The sequence below is a fragment of the Nematolebias whitei genome, chromosome 6 (assembly GCF_014905685.2).
Source record: "Nematolebias whitei isolate Nwh7 chromosome 6, NemWhi1, whole genome shotgun sequence".
Taxonomy (NCBI): domain Eukaryota; kingdom Metazoa; phylum Chordata; class Actinopteri; order Cyprinodontiformes; family Rivulidae; genus Nematolebias; species Nematolebias whitei.
Window position 1 is genome coordinate 19,573,095 of NC_056503.1, and position 9,992 is coordinate 19,583,086.

The window sequence follows — 9,992 nt, forward strand, 5'->3', positions numbered from 1 at the left end:
ATTGTCATACTACAGTTGGTGGCGTACGTCCGTACGTTACTACTACACAACCAAGCAGTTTCATTCATCTATAGCAGACACATGAAGCTAACTTTGCTTGAGTTCATTAAGTTTCCATTTAAATAGGTGCCAGCATATCACCCATGTTGTTGACATCCCCAAGACATAATTTAAAAATTTCCAACAATGTAAAACTAAGATAAACTCACAGAGTGTCAAATTGCAAATTATGAACTAGATATTAAGAGCACAAACAATCTAGGAACATTTCACCAACAAAAAAAATACATGAAGTACTTGTACCAAAGTTTGCCAAAGTTGCGAAAATTAAATATTTGACAACTAAATATTAATTTATAATCAGCTTTGACTGTTACATGGAAATGCATATTCAAATAGTTTGATATGGTTTCTAAATGTTTATTTTTTGCCAGTTAAGAACAGGATTGTACAGTTAGGTCAGTAATATAATCAAAACAAATGTCAAAACGGACAATGGACGTATGATGATGGGGTGAGTGGGGGTGTTTCGATTGTAAATGGTCTATAGAGATGACAAACTTTCATGAAAGGCAGTGTCTTTATCTGATTCAAACTCTTAGTTTTCCAATCATACACTGGATCTGTCAGGAGTTGTTGGTGTTTGTTTTATGTTGTATGCTAACTATTTAGTTCATTTTGCATCATGCTACTACTTACGCTTTGATTTGACACATCTTGTTTGTTCTTAAGCTCCCTTGTGTTTAGTCTTTTTGTCTCCCTGTGATTCTAGACATTCGTCAGTACTTTTCCTTAATCAGCTTCTGCTCCTCATTCCTGCCACACCCACTTATACCTGCTCTCTATTTTCATTGAGCCACCTACCTGGAAATTCCTCACCAGCACCAGTCCTTATATTCTCTCAGTCCTCACCTCTCTGTAGCTGATCATTGTGCTTCATTCCCTGCCTGGTTCTTCTCTGCGTGTTCTTGAGTTTTATTTATTTTTTGTATCGGTTGCTGCCAGGCCACCTTTTGTTGTGGATTAGTTTTTGTGATTATTACACATCATACATTTGGGCTCCTTGTGTTGGTCTGCATTTCCTGGGTCTGATCTTGCTAACTCAGACATAAACCCCACCCCTAAAAGAAAACCAATGGAAATAAATACATGCACGTGTATGCATACATTTACATGACTTCACTTGCTCATTTGAATGAATACATAAACTGCACCTTGCTTCAAGAATCAATTCTGCTAAACTGAGGATCAGATTGTTTATGGATTTATTTATTTATTTATAGAAAGCATACAGTTTTACACATACATCCATCCATTATCTTTACCTGCTTATTCCATTTTGGGTCACAGGGGTCGCCGGTGCCCATGTCCAGCAATCACTGTGCGAAGGGCGGGGTACACCCTGGACGGGTCGCAAGTCCATCACAGGGCCACATAGAGACAAACGAGACAAACAACCATTCACTCTCTCACTCACACCTAGGGACAATTTGGAGTTACCAATCAGCCTAACATGCATGTTTTTGGTCTGTGGGAGGAAACTGGAACACTAGGAGAAAACCCACGCATGCACGGAGAGAACATGCAAACTCCACCCAGACAGGCCCCCGGACCGGGGTTTGAACCAAGGACCTGCTCTCTGAGAGGCAGCAGCTCTGCCAGTTGTGCCACCGTGCTGCCCCAGCTTTACACAATTTCAAGCAATTTTGTTATCTGCAAAAATAACTGCAAATTCACAATACAAATTTTATGAGTTTAAATGTTCTCATTCTGACCAAAACCACAAGTCAAAGTCTATAAGTAATCTTTACAACTGTATTTAAATGTGATCAAAGCACCCATTGCAACAACCAAACATCTTTAACAAAATAGACTTAATTTATCACAAAATAAAAATGGGACTATTGCTCATGACTAAATACAAACATATGTGGAAAAATACAAAGGTTTGCAAAAGTAAAAACAATGATGCCATTAAAATAATGGTACAGTATAGAAACAAGGTCCAAGCAATTCATAAACTTGTTCAAATAGAAATTATAACAATTGAAAGGTTTTTGTTCAAAGTATTATTTACAGTTTGGTTAGGAAAAAAAAAAAAAAAACTTTGTTACTTTAAATAAATGCCAATTTTTATATTTAGTACTTTAAATTTAGTACAGTAAATAAGACCTAATCTCCATTCCATGAGACAAAATTTTGAATAAAATTTAATGAACAAGTTGCTTTTACTGTGAAGCTGAAATCACAAATAAAATTTGGTGGCACATTCATCAAATCCACATTTGTTTGAGCTCTGAACTACTCTGGTACTAATGTTCATTAGTAGGAGGTGACTCATTTAGTAAAGTGGTTTGAATCAGCAAACTGTATTGATTCATTTGGTTGCTTGGCAAGCTTCGACGTCTGACGATTAATGCTTCTCTTTGACCTTTTACCTTGGAGAATGAGATAGAATCAAAGTCATTCCTGAAGGTACAATGATCAATTTGGTAGTTATTTTTATTTTATTTTTTTAAGCTATGCAAGAGACAAACCTTTTATGCTGTCAACACTAATCATACATTATATACTGAACAAAAAATTAAATGCCACACTTGTTTTTTTCTACTATTTTTCAGGAGCTGAACTCAAATATCTAATATTTCTTACGTACACAACAGGCTATTTTATTTCATTCAATCATCCATCCATCCATTTTCTTCCGCTTATCCGGGGTAGGGTCGCGGGGGTAGAAGCTTTAGTAGGGAAGCCCAGACTTCCCTCTCCCCAGCCACTTGGGTCAGCTCCTCCGGGGAATCCCGAGAAGTTCCCAGGCCAGCCGAGAAACATAGTCCCTCCAGCGTGTCCTGGGTCTTCCTCTGGGTCTCATCCCGGTGGGACGTGTCCAGAACACCTCACCAGGGAGGCGTCCAGAAGGCATCCTAACCAGATGCCCGAGCCACCTCAACTGGCTCCTCTCGATGTGGAGAAGCAGCGTCTCTACTCTGAGTCTCTCCCGGATGATCGAGCTTCTCACCCCATCTCTAAGGGAGGGCCCAGACACCCTGCGGAGAAAACTCATTTCGGCCGCTTGTATCCAAGATATCATTCTTTCGGTCACAACCCAAAGCTCGTGACCATAGATAAGGGTAGGAACGTAGATCGATCGGTAAATTGAGAGCTTCGCCTTTTGACTCAGCTCTCTCTTCACCACGACAGACCTGTACAGCGCCCGCTTCACTGCAGACGCTGTACCTATCCGCCTATCGATTTCACGCTCCGTTTTTCCCTCATTCGTGAACAAGACCCCAAGATACTTGAACTCCTCCACTTGGGGCAGGACCTCCTCCCTGACCCAGAGAGGGCACTCTACCCTTTTCCGGCTCAAGACCATGGCCTCGGATTTGGAGGAACTGATCTTCATCCCGGCCGCGTCGCATTTGGCTGCGAACCGCTCCAGCAAAAGCTGTAGATCATGATTTGATGAAGCCAATCAGACCATTTCATCTGCAAAAAGCAGAGACACAATCCTAAGGCCACCAAAACGGATCCCCTCAACACTTTGGCTGCTCCTAGAAATTCTGTCCATAAAAGTTATGAACAGAATCGTGACAAAGGGCAACCTTGGCGGCGTCCAACTCTCACCAGGAACAAGCCCGACTTACTGCCGGCGATGCGGACCAGGCTCTGACACCAGTCATACAGGGACCTAACAGCCTGTATCAAAGGGCCCGGTACCCCATACTCCCAGAGTACCTCCCACAGGGTCCGCCGAGGGATGCGGTTGAATGCCTTCTCCAAGTCCACAAAGCACATGTGGACCGGTTGGGCAAACTCCCATGCACCCTCCAGGACCCTACTGAGAGTGTAGAGCTGGTCCAGTGTTCCATGGCCAGGACACAAACCACACTGCTCCTCCTGAATCCGAGGTTCGACTGTCCAATGGACCCTCCTCTCCAGAACCCCCTAATAGACCTTACCAGGGAGGCTTAAGAGCGTGATTCCCCTGTAGTTGGAACACCTCCTCAATCCCACCGGAACGTCTTCCACTGAGGAAGCGGAGCCTGGGGACTCTGGGTCGGGCCCTGTAATCTCTGGTGCTGAGGTCACTGAGGTGGTTAAAAAGCTCCTCGGTGGCAGGGCCCCAGGAGTGGATGAAATTCGCCCCGAGTTCCTTAAGGCTCTGGATGTTGTAGGGTTGTGTTGGCTTACGCGACTCTGCAATATTGCGTGGACATCGGGGGAAGTTCCCCTGGATTGGCAGACCGGGGTGGTGGTCCCCCTATTCAAAAAGGGGGACCGTAGAGTGTGTTCCAACTACAGCCTCTCTTTACTCATTTTCAAAAATCGAAAATTCATTATGAATCTGGTCAAATGGTCTATCAATGTAATTGATAAAATTTTCTTGACTAGAAGACAGGGTGCATGAGAACCCTCATGCCCTGAAGAGACAAACGCAGCTGGATATGTCATGGATTCATGGACAACATGATTTTCTTTAGTTTCCTGCCTATGGATTAATAGGTTGAACAATATAGAATGAGGGACAGGTTTTTTTTTCATCCTTTCTGTGTTTTAAAAAATAATTATTAATAAGAAAATGCTGTGCTGTATCAAAAATATGGGTTTGAATTCAGCTGAAAAGCCAATTTTCTAACTCTGTCATCGATGTGATCTTATACGTTAGAATCTCATCTTTATCTTGCTTTCTTTGTGGTCTCCTTTTGTTACCCTCTGCAGAGTAGCCTCCTATGGTGAGATATAAAACTAATCTTTTCACGTGTCATGTCATAAAAGAACAAAGTTGAAAATGAAAGTGGCCCTGAAGAGAATGCGTGAGAATGACGTTTATTTAAAAATACAACTCTGAATAGTTGTTAGACCCAGTGCGCAAGTTGCACATGGAAGAAAGGCTTTTCATTTAATTCATTTTCCCTTTTATTTGAAGGATGAGTCTAACTCTTGCACCCAGACTTAAATGCCCTTAAATAAAAAATTAAATAAAATTAAATAAAAAAAAACTCAAATTTTGCAGGGTTTTGACAGGGTGACTCAGCGTTTTCATCCTGAGAAGCTAAACTTTAAGATTCGTTAAACAAACAAACAACAACAAAAAAAAAAACAATCTTTAATCAAAAGGAAGTTCTGGTACTTTCTGAGGGTTATTACTTTGTCTCCTGCCAGACACAAAAAAACAAACAACAACAACAACAACAACAACAACAACAACAACAACAACAAAAACAGGAGGAATCTACATTCAATGAAGGACATAACTTTTTCATACCCTCAAGACACAAGAGGTGTTGGTTTCCATGGCAACACTCTGGTTACAGGATGGTATGGTGATTTAAAAAAAAGCCTCTAAAAGATGTATTTCTTATTATTAATTTATTAATTTAATTGTACAGACCCACACCTATTAATAAGGTGTTCATACCTCTACTTTCCGATATCTCTACAGGTATAAAGGCTTAGCACAAACAGGAGCAACTGGACTAGTTACTACTCTGAACAGATGAGCAGTAGCAGCTAAGACAACTGAAAAGTGAGTTAACTGAACTACATCACCAAAGACACAAGTTTGCGTGGAATAAGTACAATAGCCAGCTATCAACATTTATTTGGAATAAAAAGCAGAACAGAAACATTCAAAAAGCATAAAAGGACTGCCGAGAGTCTTGCACCTGCCCCACATGCTTGGAGGCATGTCACTTCCTAATTTACTTTACTAATTGGCTTTTCTGTGCATGTGTATATTCCTGTAAAGTGCCCTGAGACAACTTTGTTGTGATATGGCGTTATATAAATAAACTGAATTGAATTAAACATTTTGTGGTTAAGATTTCAGAATGCTGGTCTGATACTAATGGGGCCCTCAGCAAGATCTATACACTGGGTTCATACTATGAAACCAGTTTGGACTCCCTTAAACTGAAATGTGAAACAGACTTGCGGGAATCCATATCAGACTCAATCTTGCGAAAATTATTAAGAACATTTACTCATCCTCAATCTGTCTGAGACATGCTGTAATTCAATTCAAGGTGGTACACTGGCTGCACTGGTCCAAAGACAAGCTGTCCAAGATCAAAGAAGACCTAATCGTTGTAAACAAACTCCAGCTACACTCCCGCATACATTCTGGACCTGCCCCAAACTGCAGACCTTTTGGCAATCTATTCTTGACATCTTCTCTGGGATATGTGGGAAAACTATAGACCCTTCATCATATATCTCACTGTTCAGGGTGGTCCCTGTGGACACGTCATTCAGTAAGTACGAGAAGGATGTGATTGCTTTTGGCTCTTTTCTGGCCAAAATACAGGTTCTGTGCAATTGGAAGGACGCAGATCCCCCAGCATACGTACATTGGCTAATATGAGTGAAGTTTCATCTTCATGTAGAAAAAAATCAGATATACACTACAGGGTTCTGTTAAAACATTTTGGGACACGTGGCAGCCTTTTCTTCAGTATTCCTCAGCTGCCACCGGGGTCCCACTAGCCAACAAGGCCTGATAAGACTCCTTCTTCAGCTTGACAGCCTCCCTAACTACATGTCTGGGTGTACCGAGTCTGTCCAGCATCTTCCTCCGCCATCTAAATTAACTCACTACCAAGTGTTGTCGGTACCGGGGCTTGAACCGGCGATCTTCCTGATCACAGGCCCACCTTCTCTAACCTCTACGCCACCATTCCACAATGTGGGAGGAGAAGATTCACCAGCAAAAGAGATGACTGTGGGCTTCAGCAGATTATCAAACATAGAAGATTCCAGAATCTGGCAGAGATGCAGAATGAGTGGAATGAGGCGGGAGTCACAGCTTCAAAAACCACCACATTCGCATCCGGGAGATGGGCTACAACTGTTGAGTTTCTCGCTCCTCTTTTCCGATGAAAGTAAAGTGTGTCTTTTCATTTGGAAATCAAGGTCCAAGGGTTTGGAGGAAGAAGGGTGAGGAACAGAGCCCATACTGCTTGAGATCCAGTGTGAAATGTCCACAGTCAGTCATGATTTGGGGTGAAATGTCCGGTGTAGGTGTTGGTAAACTCTGCTTTCATAAATCTAAGGTCACTGCAACAGTCTACAAGAATGTTTTAGAGGACTTAATGATTCCTTCTGCTGAGGATCTGTATGGAGATGCAGATTTCATCTTCCTGCAGGACCTGCCCCCTGCCCATGCTGCCAGAAGCACCAAAACCTGGTTTGATGCCCATTCCATCACAGTGCTCGACTGTCCAGCCAACTCGCTGGACCTAAACCCCATTGAACATCTATGAGGTATTCTCAAGAGGAAAATGAGGGGCACCAGACTCAACAACAAAGAAGAGCTGACCGCAAGCATCAAGGAAATCTGGGCTTCCATAACTGCCAGGCAATGCCACAGGCTGATTGCCTCATAGCCACATCGCATCGAGGCAGTGATTAAGGCAAAGGGATTTCCAACCAAGTTTTGAAGACTGACATATCATTTTGAAAGTACCATATTTTAATTGATTTGTTATGATCCTAATTTATTTCTTTTTTTTTTCTGTAAAAACTGATTAGTGTGGGCTGATTTCTTCACAGTATTACATTTTTTTGAAATCCTGTTTTTGTGGGTTTCTTGAGCTGGAAGCCCAAATTATGTAAAAATAAACAAATAAATACTTGAAATTGTTTAAATTGTGGGCCCTGACTTTATTATCTATTAAATATAAACTTTTTGAGTGGAATTATGGAAGTTAAACAACTTTTCTATGATATTCTAATTTTTTGGAAAGGGTCTGTATATGGTAACAACTCTGTGTGCCTTCATATCAGATTTACTGTCTAGTGTACCAAAAAGCAATGCAACACTACACAAAGTCATGCAGAACCTAATTTGCTGCTGTGAATTGCTCATATAATATTCTATTTTACTTCACATGTGACCTCACTGCAAGATTTTTTATTTTTTTTTTTATTTTTTTTTTTTTACAGGAATTTGGTCGTAGAAACTTGTAAAAACAAGCCTCTCCAAATAATAAGAGGAAAATGTTTGGCTTGTACATGAGTAAAACTGTCTCTGGTCCTTTTTTTCTTTGAGCCATACTTTCCCTTTTTGAAGTATGATTCAAGTCTGTGAGCAGCATGCATGATTACAAAAAAAAAAAAAAAAAAAAAATAGCTGTATCAGTCTATAACAGATTTATGAATATCTGAATTAGATTTGAGAAATACTGCTGCAATACACCATGAGATTTAAATCCTCAGTCTTAGTTGGAGAGATGGGAGATGTAAATTCATATCCTCGATGACAAAATATATGAGTTATTAATTGTAACTGAGGAAGACATGTATACTATAACTTACCTACCAAGCATGATAAAAACTAATAAATCAAGAGCCTCTGATGCTCAGATAAACCTAACCCAGACCTCATTAAATATATGCTCTCCATTGAATGAACCCATTGCGGGGTTCCACTTTTAGAGTAAAATGTATTTTACACCACTGAGTAACTGAAAACAGGCTTTATGAAATCTGAGGGGGGGTCATGCTTGTGGCACTATTAATCTGGGATTCACAATATGTTTTCTTCAGTGCAGAGGAGTAGCTCATTGTTACTGAGTGGTTTTGAGTTCAAACAAAGCACTAAAGTCCATTGACACATCAATAGAGTAATCCACAAGTGACTTAATATTGCATACAGTAAGTAATTTATATTGTATATCAGGAGGAACCACTTTGTGAGGTGAATGAGTTTATTAGGTGGGGCTCTGCCCCACCTGCCCCTGGATCGGTCGCCACAGATTTCTTAAACAGTAGAGTTTTTCCAATAATGTGTTACATCGGGACTGATACCAGCTCTGATTTTTAACTTGTTCTTTGAAATTAATGATAAGGAGCCAGTTCTTTTTTTTAATCACATCCAGAGAGCAAACCTTGAGTCACATTATTATGTCATGTTAGTCATCTCTTCCAGTAATTGATCACTATTCCCTCTATTGATTTCCAAATTTGTTTGTAAATGCTGCTGTAAACAGGTATTCCACACAGTGCTTCCAACAGGATCCAGAAACACCAGGTAGTGATAATAAATGAGCTAAAAAAATGTTAATAATTGATGCTTCATAAAGTGTTTATCACTTTCATTCATCCGTGAGGTGTTCTGACCCTCTCCTTGTGGCTGTGTGAGTAACTAGATAAAACAAAAACACAATATACAGGAAGATAAAAGACTATAAACTCATGTTAATTCACTACCAACTTAAAAACATTTTAAAGTTTCAGCAAAGGATTTTGTCTTGAGGTAAAGTGAAACAGACTCAGGAGGAATATGGAGCTCAAAGCATTTGATTTGTTGCTCCAAACAAACAAACAAAAACAAGTTCTTAGTCCTGTACCAGCACATAGTTTGTTGGGGCTTAAGCCAGAGCTGGGTGACAGAAACCAAAAGATCTGATGCCAAATCACCTTAAACTCAGGCTCCAGTTTATCACCGAAACTTGTTTCAATGGGGAAAAAAAACAACAACCACAACAACAACAAAAAAACCTTATCAACACATTGCCAGATGGATAGATCAACTGAAAGATATATATCAAGGGGCTGAACTTGGACTGAAAAATGCACAAAAGCATCCCCTGGAGTGATTTACCAGATCTGAGGGTGGTGGGAAAAAAGTGCTGCAGACAGAATTTATTAAGGAGTGGAGAGTCATTAAGCCCAGGCTCAGCAGTCATCTTCAGAGACAGAGATAACTGCAGTGAGTTGAAATGGCCCCCTGCTGAGAATGTACAGCTCCCCCCACCCCTCCACAGACTCCTGGGATTATCACTTCAGCTGTTTTATATAAGAGTGGTATTATCTGTGAAGGGTTGAAGGAATCTTTCAGCAAAGGTGCAGCCCAACTCTGACAGATATTAGGCATCAGAAAGTTGCTAAAATAAATTACAACAAAATAAGCTTTGTGCACTTTACACCGATAGATCAATTTCCCCTCAGAAGAATCCAGAGATAAAGGGTGTCTCCTATGGACAATT